This window comes from Trachypithecus francoisi, unplaced genomic scaffold (assembly GCF_009764315.1).
Source record: "Trachypithecus francoisi isolate TF-2019V2 unplaced genomic scaffold, Tfra_2.0 Lachesis_group4, whole genome shotgun sequence".
In the NCBI taxonomy this organism is placed as follows: domain Eukaryota; kingdom Metazoa; phylum Chordata; class Mammalia; order Primates; family Cercopithecidae; genus Trachypithecus; species Trachypithecus francoisi.
The window spans coordinates 71,893,242-71,907,603 of NW_022681469.1; the positions used below are offsets into that span (position 1 = coordinate 71,893,242).

The window sequence follows — 14,362 nt, forward strand, 5'->3', positions numbered from 1 at the left end:
AGCTCTGGGCAGGTGGGTGAGCAGCTTAGTACAAATCTGCCTTGAATTACCTATAGATTTGTAACCAAATCCAGGCTGGGTTATACCATAGCTATATGACAACATATTAGGTTACACCTAATGAACAGGGATTCCCTTTTATATACGACCCAAGTTTTTCTCGATTTAGGTCCAGGAGATTGCTGAGTGTATAAAAAAATGTAGTGAGTGGGCAGAAAACAACGGAAAACAACGGTCAGAATCCAAAATGAATATTAGGACACGGTTGCTGAGGTGACTGGAAGATATACATCAGTAGAATAAAGGAGTGATATGGATGAGAAAGAAGAGATCAAAGGATATCATCATAGTGATTATACCTGAAAGAAAATCTTCTTTTAAATAAGAGTTTTCAAGTGTTACTTTCAAGGTCAAAAAGAACAAAAATTATCCCAATAGCTATCATTTATTACTGCCATGTGCCAGGTGCTTTTCTAAGATGCATTACATATATTAAAGTACTTTGTCCCCACAACAACCCTATGAAAGAAAAATCGTTATGATCATACCCCTTCTACAGATAAGGAAACTGAGGCACAGAGAAGTGAAGGTCACACAGCTAGTAAATAGCGGAACCAGCTAAAGACTCAGTTAGTTGTGCTCAGAGCTCACTTTCTTGATGACTTCACACACTGCCTTTCAATAAGCAAAGCTAGGGACCTACAGTTCTTGGCTTAGCCCATGTATTAATAACACATGCCTGTGTCTGGGTCTCTTAGTTACCCAAGGAAGCAAGGACCCCAGGGTAGCATGGTGGTCCTCCCTAACCTCTCAGCTTCTGAACATCATCCCATCACCACACACAGGAGGAAACACGCTCTCTTTCAGGCCATGGTGGGTATAAGGTATGGTTTATGAAAAGGTCCCATTTGGTCCTTTCTGTTTGACCCACTATTAAGCCTCCATAAAGCTTCCTAGTAAAAGAAAAGCTTCCTTAATGAGAAATTCTCCATGATGGCAAACCTGTCATTCTCTCAGGCCAGATTGTCATGGAAACTTTTATGAAGAGAAGCCCAACCCTCTGGTCTTCGGGCAGCAAAAGAATCCACGCAGTTGTTCCATTGTAAAATTATACCAATTTATTCATTGCAACAAGTGAGGCAATGGCACAAGTTTCTTTTACTGATGAACAGAATTAAAACATAATGAGAGGAACACAGTCAGAGTTTAATTTGTCCAACCTCATGCCACTCAGCTAGCCCACATCCTGCAGTCTTCCAACAGCCCAGACAATGCATTTGAAAAATAGGAATCATTGGACCAGAATTATAAAATAATTTTGAGTTGGAAAAAAATGCATTGCTCTTTAAAATAATACTCAGGCATCTTCGTAAAAATAATAATCGTCTTATATTCTAAAACAGAGTCAGCAAACTATAACTTGCACCAAATCTGGCTTGCAACTCAAAGCTAAATATGATTTTTGCATTTTTACATGGTTTCAAAAAACAATCAAAGGACGAATGAGATATTAAGACATGTTAAAATTCTATGAAATGTAATACATAATGCATGTAATACATAATGTTTTATTGGAACATAGACACACTCATTCATTTACTTATTGTCTCTGGCTGCTTACACGCTACAAAGGCTCACAGTCTAAAATATTTACTATCTGGCTCTTTATAGAAAAAGTTATAGACCCCTTTCTAAAGTGATAAATGATAAATATATTGCCCTAACAGGTTTCTCACTGACGAATTGTGGAACTATAGTTTTTAATTGTTAGAAAACAGTGAAGCATTTTGTGACTTACCTCAGTAATTAATTTCTAAAAATCAATTCTAAATAGACATTGGAGCTTATTACTTATTCTAATGATAAGCTGCAAGTTCTTAATTGTTCCAAGGGGTGTATTTTTTCTTACACTAAAACGATGTATGACTGATACAAACCAGGAAATTTCTTCAAACACCTGAGTGAAACAAAGAAAACATCCCATGCACATGCATATTTACTTGGCAGGAACATTTTGCTGCTTAGCTTGAAACCAAAACAACTAAAGCCAGTAAAGACAGAGCACGTGGACTTCATTCCTGCCTCTTGCTTATTCCAGAATCCTTAATCCACAGAAATTTTTTTGTGCAGCTCTTCATTAAGCATTTCAAAAGGAAAACAGGGGAATGGACTTCTTTTGAAAATGTATGGTTTGTTGTTGTTTATGACTACCCTTTGACAGTGGCTAAGTCGTGTATTTATATTTCTCTTTTAAAAAAGGAATATGTCACAGGACTTGACTGTCTTTCTGACCTTTTATATTTCTTGTGCTCAATATATACTTGTAATGTCCTGCAGTCTGCAGATTCACTCTGATTCTCATCCATGCTGCTCCCAAAACACATGCCTCTAAAATTCTTTCAAATCTGGCATCGTCATTTACTTTGAAAGTCGCTCCCTAAGCAAAGGCTGGAAAAACACAAAAGAGACTCACCAATTATTATTATTCAGGCATCTCCTAGGACTTTACAAATGTGCTGTAATAAATTAACTTTGTTATCTCCCTGAGTTACACAGAAGGTTTAGTTGTATTCAAATGCTAAACTAAGCAACAAATTCTTCATGGGGGGTACTGGCAAGAAAGAAGTCCTCCACTGAGGGCCTGGGAATATGTGGTGCAGTCTCAGGGCCTCTGTGTACGCATTCTATAAACTATGGGAAAGTATGGAAACTTTGCCATAGTTTGAACACGTATGAACAAAATATGAATTAGGACCTTGGAGAAAATGTTCTACTCTTATGTCAAATTCACATGGTTCAAATATGCTTTAGAGTTTTATAGAATTCTATGGAGACATCTTTCTTGTGATCTTAATCAGAAAATTATTTATGACTCAGAGATCCCAAAGACTCCTTAAAACAAGTTTGGGAAGCTGCTGAAGTTCAATCAACATCTTTAAAAGCAGTTCTAAAACATAGTTACAAGGAAATGCAGTATATTTTCCCAAATAAAATAAAAAGCTTTTGTCTCTCCCATTCAACCACTTCAAGAGATGTTTACTTTAGTCCAGAAATAAAATATATTAGCTAATTTTTATAAGCAGTTTTTAAAAGAAATAGGCCTGTAAGAAATTTATTTAGCCAACAAAAATTTTCCCAGTTCTACTTGAGGTACTTACTAATGCCACTGTTTGCCTTTGCTAGTTGTTACCAGCTCTATCTGAGTCAAAGAAGAGAAATATCTCTCTACCACAAATCCCAAAAAGAATAAAAAGTGGGGAGAGGCAGAACATATTTAATTAGGCCTAGGCCTGTTGCCTGATTTTCATTAGGCCCCTGCCTGACTCTGATTTGGCCCACTATAAGTCCTTTTAGGCCACTGGGCATGAAGGCCAGTGCTTATTTTCATGGCTGTTTCAATTCATCAAGAAAATCCTTTGAAAGATGAAAGACACTCCACATTTTTTCACCTGTTGTTCTTTCTTATGTGCCTGTCACTTCACTCGCCAAACTCGCTTCAAGCCAAACCAAATGCTTTCCAAACCTCTACAGTATGCCTTTGAAGATCTTAAGTTAAGTATTTTCTTATGCTGACCAGTATAGCTTCCAAATAAGGAATAAAAAAAAACGTAGTTCTTGAGTTTTTTTTTAATACCAGAAATGTAAAAACACATTCCAGTATGTGGATAAAAGCAAAATTCCACTTCCCCAAGTTTAGAAGTCTTGAGCCAAAAACACCTGATGTTCATTACCACACCCACAGCACATTGCTAATATATGACAAAGTTCCAGCAAAGACCATATGCTGTTTTTACTATTGCCACTTCACAAGTTTTCCCAGGCTCACCAGAAAAAGTATTCTACAAGACCAGCCCACTGAGCGGGCTCATCTTACTACACTGATGAAATTTAGTCTGTTATTTACCTGATTAGCAATAAACATCTCTCTTTATTTCCAACAACACAGCAATTAGGGCCCTAATCTGTCACCACTACCTTCAAGTTATGGCTTTCATCAAAAGAAAAGGAATTTGCCAAGAAGGAAAAACACAGCTCTACTTTCAAGCTAAAAATAGTTCTGTCTTCTAGACAATATACACTTTCACACGGCTCCAGCAAACATTGCTTCAAGCAGCCTACAAAGATACATCAGGAGAAGTACACAATAGGCCCTAGTTTTAAGTACTGGTTTAGCCAAAAGATGCAAACAAGCAAAAGCTGATACGGAAAAGCCAACCCGGGTGATATAAGAGGAAATGAAGTCTCTGATTTGTTGATACTTTCTGAGGGGATCAAAAATAGATAAAACAAAATCACTGGACATAGTCAATATATCTAAATTTCCAGAAACTTTTTATAAGCCTCTCTACCAAAGGCTTAATTAAAAAGTTGTTATGAAGGTTACATTACATATTTATTCTTAGGCAGAAAACCAACTAAAAAACAAAGAACAAAGTAGAGGCAGTTCCCTAGGTGGATCTTATTTAGCATCGCCATAGATTATCTAAAAGATGACAATGATGATTGTCATTATCATTATAATTACTTATTATAATTATTTCATGTCCTATATGCTATACCAAGCACTTTATGTACATAATTATTAGGTAGGTAATGTTATCTCAATTTTACAGAAGAATCTGAGGTTCTGAGATATTAGGTAACTTGTCCAAAGACACACTGTTAGCAAGTGATGCCAAACTGAGGGTAATCAATTAAACTAATCCACCAGTGAATTCATTTTTCTGAAGTTTTCACAATGATGAAGTCATTTATTTACTTATCTATGAGACAGGGTCTCACTCTGTCATCCAGGCTGGAGTGTATTGGCACAATCACGGCTCATTGCAGCCTGGAACTCCCACACAAGCAATCCTCCCACCTCAGCGTCCCTAGTAGCTGGGACAACAGGTGCACACCACCGTGCCTGGCAAATATTTTATTTTTTTTTGTAAAAATGATGTCTCCCTGTATTGCCCAAGCTGGTCACAAACTCCTGGACTCAAGCAATCCTCTCTCCTCAGCCTCCCAAAGTGCTTGGATTGCAGGAGTAAGCCACCATACCTGGCTGACACAGTCACTTAGATATCTGTTAATGTTTTTTAAAAACAAAAACAAAAATCACATGACTTTATTTCTGTAAGGCATAGCAAATAAGAAAGAAGTAATGGTTCCCTTACCTTAAGGGGACTAGAAATTTTTCAGGGATCAGTTCAATTCTTGCTCACTCCTGATGTGTATCAAATATGAGAAAAGTTAATTCATTCAACGGATATCTAGTATAAGTAACTACTATGGACCAGGCAGTATATGTCTATCCTAAACTTGATTGTGGAAAAGAAATGAAAGGATTTGTCCATATCTATCAGAATGTTCCATCTGCAGCTTGAGTTTGCCCAGTTCTTATCAGCCTGTGGGAACAAATAAGGTTGCATTAATCAGCTAACCCAGATTTTATGGCTTTCCCTGGGATGCAGCCATCAATCAAACACTGCCCAAGTAGTTCTGGCAAATCCCTGGGTGCATCTCACCTATGATAATGAACAAGCCTTGTCAGATACCGTGTGGCTTCCAATTCCTCTTGCCCTTTTCTGGCCCTCTCCAAGGACATTGTTGAAACTGGAAGATAAGCCCTTTCTCTTTAGATTGTACTACATTCTGTTAGAGAGATCTCCAGTAATCTTACTGGTACTTCCAGTATCCAACAGTTTTAGCAAAACAACTCATTTAGTATTCATTTATAACTTTACCCTCAACTCTCTGAAAGACTGAGACATGATCTAAAGGGAGGCCAGAAATGGAGACAAATCTGAGTCACAGACATCACACCATTCTCAGAATAGCCCCCCTCCTCTGATGACTAAGACTTATTACTGGATCAAGCTGTCACCCCTAACTTCCTCACCCCTTATAATAATTATCTCCCAGGATGATCTTAAATCTTTGTACAAACAGACTTCTGACAGGCTGTGCCCACCAGTAATTATAACATGTTCAGAACATGGCTGAACATCAGTGTGAGCCACTGTGTAGGTTTATTGCCATGTTCAAACACCCACTCCCCAACACATATACTCCTTACTAAGAAACAAACACTTTGAGGGTGAAAGGGGGTGCTAAAGATGAAATTAAATTATCCTTGCATTCTGATATGGCTTATTTGGGAGCTCTGGTGGGCAGTTAGGAAACAGCATACTTTCTGGGTAGGTAGACCACCAAGAGACAATGATTAGGGTCAATACAAGAACAGCCTGTGTAGAATTACAGGATAAATTAAGTTCAGGTAGATTGGCTCTAAATGGAGATTTGGTGGATGAACAGGAATTATCCACAAAAAGCACAAAGCATTACCGATCTATTTTTATGGCCACTAACAGAGTACAACTTTAGGGAGTGTAAGTCTAACTTCCTCATATCTGAAAACAACAGTCTTCTGACACAGACAGTTGGTGCCTCACCCATATTCCCTGACCCACTCCTGTAGCATTGGTTGCCTACTGCTTTGACAGACAGTTCACTTCACAAACCAATGAGTTCCTACCTCAAGCATTTGTGTCTCTTTGACTCTGGACTTCCTCTGCCTGAAGAGCATGTGCTGCCCATATCCAGGTAGGCCAGAAATAGTGGAGAGTTAATTTCTCCTGACATAAACTTCAACCTGTAAAAGATGGAAAATGGTAAATAAATGTCCCAGCTTCCTTACCCCTTGTAGCAACTACAGTTTCTTAGAGGGTCTCCAGCAGGATTGAGTCCCAGGTACCCACGGTGGTAACCACTCCTGAATGCACTCTCTTTTGACTTTTCACAGGTCTCCATCCCATAATCCTACTCCTTCATGGTGCTTCCAGGGACCCCTTCAAAAATAAACTACTTGCCCCCAAATCCTTGTTTCAGGATCTGATTCAGAGAGAATCCAAACGAAGACATCTTTTTTTCTATAAGAATTATCTCAAATATGAATTAACCCAGTGTGCTTCTCCACAATAAAACAGAGTTTTAAAGAAAGGAAAACTAATTTCAGAAGCTTGAGAACCTTACCTGTACCCAACTTCATCATTTTAAAAGTGACAAGTTCAAGGCTAAGGAAACACAAAAGCTTCCAGGCAGGTTCCCACTGCAGAGAAGAAAGCTTGAGTTTGTCAGGGCAGGTAAAGGGAGAGAAAGAGGAACCTCTTCTTCTCAATTTTATCCTCACTTTCAATGCAATGCAAACAAAAGACACAAAATAAAGGTCACCTCTGAGAAGAGCATTACAAACAAATCTGAGAAAATAATTTGACTTTTCAAAATCAAACTATAGGGCAGGGCCAAAATGGCCAACTAGAAGCAGTGGTGATCCAAGGCTCCCATCAAAAAGAACCAAAACAGCATGTGAATCCTGCACAGCAACTGAGGTATCCAGGTTCTGTCATCAGAACTGACTAGGCAGCTGGTGTGACCCACGGAGAGGAAGGAAGGGCAGTGTGGTGCAGTAGTCCACCTTAGAGCCACACAGGGCAGGGCAGCCCCCATCCCCAGCCAAAGGAAGCAGTGAGTGAGCATGTTACCCAGCCTAGGAAACCATGCTTTTTCCATGGAACCGTGCAACCCACATATTGGAAGATCCCACTCGTAAGCCCATCACCAGGGCCTTGGATCCCAGTCATGGAGTCATACAGATTCTCAGCACCCACTTGGCTGGAATTTGGCTGAGCCTGGCGAGTTCCTGGAGGGAGGCGCAGCCATCACCACAGGTGCGGCTGCCTGTTGTCTAAGCCGCCTGAGCTCCTTGGGGGAAGCATGGCAGCCATCACTGCAGCTGCTAGCCACCTAACACACTAAGCTCCAGAAGGGGTAAGGGCAGCACCCATCACTATAGCTCCAGGCTGTGCTTTCCCCTGCTGGAGCCAGGGAGGCTGGATAGCTTAGTCCCAAGAGATATTCCCCCAAGCCCAGCACACCAGCTGTGGCAGACCACAGTCAGACTGCCTCTTCAGTACGGACCCTGACCCATCCCTCCTGACAGGGTGGGGCCTCCCTGCAGGAACTCCAGCCAGGGGCTCAGGGGTAGAACTCTGATCTCCCTGGGCCTGAGCCCCTGTGGGGAGGGTGGCCATAGTCTCCACGGACCAACAGACTTAGTCTTTCCTCCTCCTAGCTCTGGAGAATCTTGGCATCCAGATGAGTGGGTTTCCCCCCAGAGGAGCACACCCCCTCCACCAAAGGACAGCCAAAGTACTTCATTAAATGGGTCCTGCTTCCCATGCCAACTGGGTGAGACTTTCCCCCCAAAAACAGGGTGGTCAGACACCCTATACAGGAGCATTCCTACTGGCATCAGGTTGGTGCCCCTCAAGGTCAGAGATCCCAGAGGAAAGAGCAGACATCCATCCTTGCTGTTCTCCAACCTCCTCAAGTGACATTTCTAGGCATGGGAGCAGATTAATAGGGCCTGAAGTGAACCCCCAGCAAACCACAGTAGCCCCACAGAAGAGGGACCTAACTATAGAAAGAAAAACAAAGAAAAAGCAGAAAGCAACACAACAGCATCAACAAAATAAGTCCCCACAAAAACCTCATCCAAGGGTCAGCAGTGTCAAAGACTGAAACTAGAAAAACTCATGAAGATGAGAAAGAATAAAAAAAAAACCACCACTGAAAAACCCAAAGACCAGAGTGACTCTTCTCCTCCAAATGATTGTGACACCTTTCCAGTAAGGACACAGAACTGGACAGAGGATGAGATGGACAAACTGACAGAAGTATGCCACAGAAGGTGGGAAATAACAAAATTCACTGAGCTAAAGGAGCATGTTCTAACCCAAGGCAAAGAAGCTAAGAACCATGATAAAATGTTACAGGAGCTGCTAACTAGAAAAACCAGTTTAGAAAGGCACATAAGTGACTTAATGGAACTAAAAAACACAGCATGAGAACTTCATGAAGCACACACAAGATAGCTGAATCAATCAAGCAGGAGAAAGAATATCAGAGATTGAAGATTATCTTGCTGAAATAAAGCAGGCAAATAAGATTAGAGAAAAAAGAATGAAAAGGAATGAACAAAACTTCTGAGAACTATGGGACTATGTAAAAAGACTGAACCTATGACTGATTGGAGTACCTGAAAGAGATGCCTCCGCATCTCTTGGAAGAAGTTGGAAAACACACTTAAGAATATTATCCAGGAGAACTTCGACCTAGCAAAACAGGCCAACATTCAAATTCAGGAAATACAGAGAACCCTACTAAGATACTCTATGAGAAGATCAACCCCAAGACACATAATCATCAGATTATCCAAGTGGAGGTGAAGGCGAAAATGTTAAGAGCAGCTAGAGAAAAAGGCCAGGTCATCTACAAAGGGAAGCCCATCAGACTAACAGCAGACCTCTCAGCAGAAACTCTACAAGCTAGAGGAGATTGGGGGCCAATATACAAGATTCTTAAAGAAAATAATTTTCAACTCAGAATGTCATATCCAGCCAAACTAAACTTCATAAGTGAAGGAGAAATAAAATCCTTTTCAGACAAGCAAATGCTGAGGGAATTCATCACCACTAGGCCTGCCTTGTAGAGCTCCTGAAGAAAGCACTAAATATGAGAAGGAAAAACTTGTACCAACCACTGCGAAAACACACCAAAATATAAAGGCCAATGACACTATGAAGAAACTGCATCAACTAGTGTGCAAAAATAACCAGCTAGCATTATGATGACAGGATCAAATTCACAAGTAACAATATTAACTTTAAATGAAAATGGGCTAAATGCCCCAATTAAAAGACACAGAATGGCAAATTGGATAAAGAGTCAAGACCCATCAGTGTACTGCATTCAAGAGACCCATAACCCATACAAAGACACAAACAGGCTCAAAATAAAGGGATGGAGGAAAATTTACTAAGCAAATGGAAAGCAGAAAAAAGAAGGGGTTGCAATCCTAGTTTCTGACAAAACAGACTTTAAACCAACAAAGACCAAAAAAGACAAAAGCATTACCTAATAGTAAAGGGATCAATTCAACAAGAGGAGCTAACTATCCTTAGTATATATGCACCCAATACAGGAGCATCCAGATTAATAAAACAAGTTCATAGATACCTACAAAGAGACTTAGACTCCCACACAATAATAGTGGGAGACTTTAACACCCCACTGTCAATATCAGACAAATCAATCAGACAGAAAATTAACAAGGATATTCAGAAATTGAACTCAGCTCAGGATCAAGTGGACCTAACAAATATCTACAGAACTCTCCACCCCAAAACAAAAGACTATACATTCTTCTCAGTGCCACATGGCACTTACTCTAAAATTGACCACATAATTGGAAGTAAAACACTCCTCAGCAAATGAAGAAAAAATGGAAATCATAACAGTCTCTCAGGCCACAGTGCAATCCAATTAGAACTCAAGATTAAGAAACTCACTCAAAACCACACAACTACATGGAAATTGAACAACCTGCTCCTGAATGACTCCTGGTTAAATAATGAAATTAAGGCAGAAATCAAGAATTTCTTCAAAATCAGCAAGAACAAAGAGACAACATAACAGAATCTCTGGGATACTGCTAAAGCAGTGTTAAGAGGGGAATTTAGGCCAGGCGCAGTGGCTCACACCTATAATCCCAGCACTTTGGGAGGCTGAGGTGGGTGGATCAGGAGGTCAGGAGTTCAAGACCAGCCTGGCCAAGACAGTGAAGCCCTGTCTGTACTAAAAATACAAAAATTAGCTGGGCATGGTGGCACATGCCTGTAATCCCAGCTACTCAGGAGCCTGAGGCAAGAGAATCCCGTGAACCTGGGAGGCAGAGGTACAGTGAGTTGAGATTGTGCTACTGCACTCCAGCCTGGATGACAAAGCGAGACTCTGTCTCAAAAAAAAAAAAAAAGAAGGAAATTTATAGCACTAAATGCCCACATCAGAAAGCTAGAAAGATCACAAACTGACACCCTAACATCACAATTAAAAGAACTAGAGAAGCAAAAGCAAACAAATCCAAAAGGTAGCAGAAGACAAGAGAAAACTAAGATCAGAGCAGAACAGGAGATAGAGACATGAAAAATGCTTCAAAAAATCAATAAATCCAGGAGCTTGTTTCTTGAAAAAAATTAATAAAATAGGCCACTCACTAGACTAATAGAGAAGAAAAGAGAAGAATCAAATAGACACAATAAAATATGATAAATGGGATATCACCATTGACCCCAGAGAAATACAAACTACCATCAGAGAATACTGTAAACACCTCTATGCAAATAAGCTAGAAAATCTAGAAGAAATGGATAAATTTCTGGACACACACACCCTCCCAAGACTAAACCAGGAAGAAGTCAAAGCCCTGAGTAGACCAATAACAAGTCTGAAGTTGAGGCACTAATAAACAACCTACCAACCAGAAAAAGCCCATAACCAGATGGATTCACAGCTGAATTCTACCAGAGATACAAAGAAGAGCTAGTACCATTTCTTCTGAAACTATTCCAAACAATTGAAAAGGAGCGACTCTTTTATGAGTCACTCATTTTATGAGGCCAGCATCATCCTGATACCAAAACCTGGCAGAGACACAACAACAAAAAAGAAAACTTCAGGCCAATATCCCTGATAAGCAGCATGCTGAAATCCCCAATAAAATACCAGCAAACTGAATCCAGCAGTGCATCAAAAAGCTTATCCACCAAGATCAACTGAGCTTCATCCCTGGGATGCAAGGCTGGTTCAACATATGTAAATCAATAAAAGTAATCCATCACATAAACAGAACCAATGACAAAAGCCACATGATTATCTCAATAGAAGCAGAAAAGGCCTTCAATAAAATTTAACATCCCTTCAGTTTAAAAACTCTCAATAAACTAGGTATTAATGGGACATATCTCAAAATAATAAGAACTATTTATGACAAACTCACAGCCAATATCATGCAGAATGGGAAAAAGCTGGAAGCATTCCCTTTGAAAACCAGCACAAGACAAGGATGCCCTCTCTCACCACTCCTATTCAACATAGTATTGAAAGTTCTGGCCAGGGCAATCAGGCAAGAGAAAGAAATAAAGCATATTCAAATCAGAAGACAGGATGTCAAACTGTCTCTGTTTGCAAACAAGATGATCCTATGTTTGGAAAACCCCATCGTCTCAACTCAAAAGCTCCTTAAGTTGATGCAGCATCAGCAAAGTCTCAGGATACAAAATCAATGTGCAAAAGTTACAATCATTTCTTTTTTTTTTTTTCTTTTTTCTTCTTTTTTTTTTTTTTATTATACTTTAAGTTCTAGGGTACATGTGCATGACGTTTATATCATGTATAACTCCCCAGTGCAATCCCTCCCTCCTCCCCCCTCCACATGATAGGCCCCAGTGTGTGATGTTCCCCTTCCCGAGTCCAAGTGATCTCATTGTTCAGTTCCCACCTATGAGTGAGAACATGCGGTGTTTGGTTTCTCTTCTTGTGATAGTTTGCTAAGAATGATGGTTTCCAGCTGCATCCATGTCCCTACGAAGGACGCAAACTCATCCTTTTTTATGGCTGCATAGTATTCCATGGTGTATATGTGCCACATTTTCTTAATCCAGTCTGTCACAGATGGACATTTGGGTTGATTCCAAGTCTTTGCTATTGTGAATAGTGCCGCAATAAACATACGTGTGCATGTGTCTTTGTAGTAGAGTAATTTATAATCCTTTGGGTATATACCCAGTAGTGGGATGGCTGGGTCATATGGTACATCTAGTTCTAGATCCTTGAGGAATCGCCATACTCTTTTCCATAATGGTTGAACTAGTTTACAATCCCACCAACAGTGTAAAAGTGTTCCTATTTCTCCACATCCTCTCCAACACCTGTTGTTTCCTGACTTCTTAATGATTGCCATTCTAACTGGTGTGAGATGGTATCTCATTGTGGTTTTGATTTGCATTTCTCTGATGGCGAGTGATGATGAGCATTTTTTCATGTGTCTGTTGGCTGTATGGATGTCTTCTTTTGAGAAATGTCTGTTCATATCCTTTGCCCACTTTTGATGGGGTTGTTTGCTTTTTTCTTGTATATTTGTTTGAGTTCTTGTAGATTCTGGATATTAGCCCTTTGTCAGATGAGTAGGTTGCAAAAATTTTTTCCCATTCTGTAGGTTGCCTGTTCACTCTGATGGTAGTTTCTTTAGCTGTGCAAAAGCTCTTTAGTTTAATGAGATCCCATTTGTCAATTTTGGCTTTTGCTGCCGTTGCTTTTGGTGTTTTAGACATGAAGTCCTTGCCCATGCCTATGTCCTGAATGGTACTACCTAGATTTTCTTCTAGGGTTTTTATGGTATTAGGTCTAACATTTAAGTCTCTAATCCATCTTGAATTAATTTTCGTATAAGGGGTAAGGAAAGGATCCAGTTTCAGCTTTCTACTTATGGCTAGCCAATTTTCCAGCACCATTTATTAAATAGGGAATCCTTTCCCCATTTCTTGTTTCTCTCAGGTTTGTCAAAGATCAGATGGCTGTAGATGTGTGGTATTATTTCTGAGGACTCTGTTCTGTTCCATTGGTCTATATCTCTGTTGTGGTACCAGTACCATGCTGTTTTGGTTACTGTAGCCTTGTAGTATAGTTTGAAGTCAGGTAGCATGACGCCTCCAGCTTTGTCCTTTTGACTTAGGATTGTCTTGGCAATGCGGGCTCTTTTTTGGTTCCATATGAACTTTAAAGCTGTTTTTTCCAATTCTGTGAAGAAACTCATTGGTAGCTTGATGGGGATGGCATTGAATCTATAAATCACCTTGGGCAGTATGGCCATTTTCACGATATTGATTCTTCCTATCCATGAGCATGGTATGTTCTTCCATTTGTTTGTGTCCTCTTTGATTTCACTGAGCAGTGGTTGTAGTTCTCCTTGAAGAGGTCCTTTACATCCCTTGTAAGCTGGATTCCTAGGTATTTTATTCTCTTTGAAGCAATTGTGAATGGAAGTTCATTCCTGATTTGGCTCTCTGCTTGTCTGTTACTGGTGTATAAGAATGCTTGTGATTTTTGCACATTAATTTGTATCCTGAGACTTTGCTGAAGTTGCTTATCAGCTTAAGGAGATTTTGGGCAGAGACAATGGGGTTTTCTAAATATACAATCATGTCATCTGCAAACAGGGACAATTTGACTTCTTCTTTTCCTAACTGGATACCCTTGATTTCTTTCTCTTGCCTGATTGCCCTAGCCAGAACTTCCAACACTATGTTGAATAGGAGTGGTGAGAGAGGGCATCCCTGTCTTGTGCCAGTTTTCAAAGGGAATTTTTCCAGTTTTTGCCCATTCAGTATGATATTAGCTGTGGGTTTGTCATAAATAGCTCTTATTATTTTGAGGTACGTTCCATCAATACCAAATTTATTGAGTGTTTTTAGCATAAAGG

The 14,362-nt window shown here is 39.9% G+C and overlaps 1 protein-coding gene across 2 annotated transcripts in view; it reads right to left on the minus strand.

Annotated features, from left to right (window-relative positions):
- MTERF1 (mitochondrial transcription termination factor 1) overlaps positions 1–14,362 on the minus strand; it is a 253,282-nt gene that overhangs the window by 45,994 nt on the left and 192,926 nt on the right. The window contains exons 5-7 of one of the 2 annotated variants that reach the window (XR_004432710.1): positions 6,521–6,637; positions 5,511–5,598; positions 5,160–5,209 (exon numbers count right to left, since the gene is read on the minus strand). The gene's annotated coding sequence lies outside the window, so the exon portion shown is untranslated. The remainder of the gene's footprint in view (positions 1–5,159; positions 5,210–5,510; positions 5,599–6,520; positions 6,638–14,362) is intronic. The other variant, XR_004432711.1, reaches the window with a different exon arrangement.